At 46.8% G+C, this 3523-nt stretch overlaps 1 long non-coding RNA gene across 1 annotated transcript; it reads right to left on the minus strand.

The window, feature by feature from the left end:
• Window positions 1-516: 516 nt before the first annotated feature.
• Window positions 517-3134, minus strand: LOC110215473 (uncharacterized). Its single transcript, XR_002326521.2, has 2 exons — window positions 2242-3134; window positions 517-993 (listed from the first exon to the last, which is right to left on the minus strand). It is a non-coding gene; the product is annotated as an uncharacterized LOC110215473 (long non-coding RNA).
• Between the last annotated feature and the right edge of the window lie 389 nt (window positions 3135-3523).

The following is a 3523-nucleotide window of genomic DNA, read 5'->3' on the forward strand; positions in this document are numbered from 1 at the left end:
CAGTGGTAGAAGCCATGCTGTGGGGATTAAGAAGGAAATGAGTAGATGGGAAATACATACAAAGAAGCCAGGTTGTGAAGGGGCTGTAAAGGCCAGATGGAAGAATTTACATTTGATCCTAGAGATATATGGAGCCACTGCAGTTTATCGAGGGTGGGGTGTTACTGGTATGGAGTCAGACCCACACTTCAGCAGAGTCACTTTGGAAGCTCTGTGGAAATTTGGAGGGGGAGAGATTGGAGGCAATTGGAGGCTACTGCAATGGTCCAGGTAAATCCCGGTGACGTGTTAAAGAAGCGTTCAGCAAAAGGAAAGGGAATTAGTTGCATGTGTAGTCAATGAATCCTTCCCTCTATGGACATGCGTAGGTATGGGTTCTAATTGTGGGAACTTCTAATGGCAATTTATTTATGTTGCCCCCTCCCTACCCAGTACTAAAATTGGGAACTGTAGATCGTACCAGTCTACATTTTCAGTTGGGCACCATGCTAATGGATTCAGGAAAAGAACAGAATCGAACGATAAGCATTTAATCATGGCAGAAAGAAATGTGAAAGTAATGAACTCAAATCAGCCATATTATAGCATTCATAAAAAGTATCCTTTCAATCTCCCACCCCAAGAGTATTCGGGATCCTCCAAACTAATGACTCTAGCCATAGACTCAGTCTCTCTCTGTAGCTGGAGGGTAATCCTCAATGGCCTTGGGATGGAAGACTTCAGTGAGGGACTGAGTCTGGGTCTGGGATTGCCTTCTTCCCATGCTCCTCTCTTCATGCATGCAACTCCTTTCTCTGCGTGGCTCCCGATCGCACCATCTCTATGTAGGTCCCCGGCTTGGCTTGCCTCAGGGACTGCTCCCCACTTGCTGGGCTGCTGCTGTCTCCGTGTTGTTTGGTTCATCTCTCTGCTCCCTGTGGTTGTGAGCCCAGCAGAAACATCCATTATTCCTCCATCAAGTGGCAGGGGAAGACTTCCTCCTCAGTTGCTTCACTGAGAGGAGGGGCAAGAACACAATTCCCTTCAGTCTCGACAGAGAAACAACTCTGCTTCTGCTACACATACAAAGAGAGGGGGAGGGGAGAAAGGGAAGAGCCTGAGGGCAGCACTAGCTAGACCTGGGAGCCAGAAGGGTCAGCCCGTCATTCAAAGGGGCTTTTTTCAAGACAGCAGATCCTAGAGCATTTTGAAGTTGAAGAAGAAGGAGCCAATGGAGAAATTTAAAAGGCTAGAGAGGAAGGATTTAATTGGAGGAGCAAAGTCTTAGAGAAGATAACTATAATAATAAGAAAAGGCATTTATATAGCCACTTATAACCTATAGTCAGTTGAAAGAAAAATGTAGCACATGATGACCATAGAAACCACCACTTCTGCTTTGTGTGGCAAATAGAAAACTGGCTCATCAAATTAATTTCAATTTAACAAGCATTTATTAAAGGCAAGAGGAAGTTGATGGAGAGGTGACCTTGAGTTCAGGAAGACTTGGGTTCAAGTGCTACCTTTGACATATATTAATGGGAGGAGTGTGGGCAAATCACTCTACTCGCCGTGCCTCAACATCTCTCAAGACTAAATTGCAGAGGGGAAGGAAGGGGAAAAAAATAAATGCTTGATAATTTTTAAAAACAAAATTCAATTTTTTAAAATTGCAGAGCAGTTGCTACTGTGCGTTGGTGGCAGAAACTTCTTCCCCTAGAGTTGAAAATGCTTTAAAAATGTGAAATACTTTACATACTTTTTTTTTGAACCTGACAACTAGATTGCCAGGTATTGTCCCCATTTTTATTTTAAGAGAAGAGGAAACTGAGACTTAAAGAAGATAAGTGACTTACTCAAAGTCACACAGATAGTAAGTGTCAGAGGCATGATTTGAACTCACGTCTTCCCAATCAAGTCCAGAGTCTATGAACTAAAACCTTGAGTTCAGGTGAAGATTCTTTTCTCTAAGGTAAGAAGAAAGGGGGCAGCTATGTGGCACAGTAGATAGAGAACTGAGCCTGGAGTCAGGAGGACCCAAGTTCAAGTTCGACATTTACTCAGACACTTACTATGCTGGGTAAGTCACTTAACCCCGATTGCGCTTTCTACTCTCCCCGCCCCCCAAAAAAAACCAGAAGGAAAGGATGAGAGAATAGGGCTTTGGGTAAGGAGGCAGCCCTGCACAGTCAGAAAGAGCTAGTGGATTTAAGGGAAGTGGGAAGGTACTAGGTAGGGCCTTGGAATGGCACAGAAACGTTACCTCAGGGTCTTCTTTTGCTGCCCAGTAAGTGGACAAAGGGCCAGACCCGTAATGCCACAGAGCAGCAAGGCACAAGCCGAAGAGTACTATCTCCGAGGGTTGTAAGAAGCAGTGGGTATTATAGGCCTCGGGGCAAGCTCCGCCGCTTCCAAGCTGTGTGACCTTGGGTAAATCATTCCCGTCCTCCCTCCCCACCCCCACGGCCCCCGCTCCGCGCCGGACCTCGGCTTCCTCATTTGTAAAACGATCTCTCAGCTCCCTTTCCGTACTAACATTTGCTGTTTCTACGAAGGGTATGGATTGCCATGGCCTCGGTGGGTCTGGATACACTGGCTAAATCCCAGGAGATCGGATCTTTCCGATAGGGCCAACGGCAGACGCAACGAGCTTTTTGCCACTTGGGGCTCCTTCAGGAAGCTCCGGCCACGCGCAGTGCTCCCTCCACCCTAATTAATTCTTGTTTAGGGACCCTCGGCTGCGGTTTGTCTTCATTGGCATACATAGCACTCAGGTGATGGCGTTTCAGTTGGAAGATTTCCTACTTGGGAATCTGTATAGCCCTTACTGATAATGGACCCAGGCTCCTGCAGGGGGGCTTGGTAGAGGCTGAAGGTCTTCATCCCTGATCCTCTGACACTGGGGGTGGGGGGCTCCCTAGGCACAGGCACTAGTGGAGCTCGGGGACTGTCTAGACACAGTCGCTAGTTGCCTTTCCCGGGGTAGAGAAAGGATAGGCCCCACCTGTTAAGTTGATTTTTCTTTTCATATCGAGAGAGCCTTGCTGATGAAGAGCGATAAGTGTCTTTCAGTGGTGGGGAAAGGATTCTAATAACCGCTGCTGATGACTCCTGCCCTGCACTGCTGAGATAGAGTCTCATTCTTCTTCCCTTTAATAACCCCAGCATGACTGTGCTATACAAAGAACTAGATGCTGGCCCCGACTTCCTTCTCCTCACCCCAACTCCCTTCCCCCATCTCCAAATCCTTTTCCCATTTCCCCCCTCAGTTTCACCTTTCTCTTGCAGGGAACCCTGTTAGATTCCAGGGTCCCTTTTTCTTCTCCCCACCCCAGATCTTTTTACTTGCTCAGATGTGGTGATGAGATTGCTTTTGAACCAGTGGTCATGAGATTTATTGCAGAAATGGTGCCAACAGTCATCACAGTGCCTGCCATGCAGTAGGCTCTTAATAGATGCTTCTTGACCACTGACTTTCTGTTCCAGGAATTCGCCAGAATTTAGATGATAATGGTAATGAGTAATGATGATGGACACTTATGTTG

This window comes from Phascolarctos cinereus, unplaced genomic scaffold (assembly GCF_003287225.1).
Source record: "Phascolarctos cinereus isolate Bilbo 61053 unplaced genomic scaffold, phaCin_HiC Scaffold_3;HRSCAF=262, whole genome shotgun sequence".
NCBI lineage: Eukaryota > Metazoa > Chordata > Mammalia > Diprotodontia > Phascolarctidae > Phascolarctos > Phascolarctos cinereus.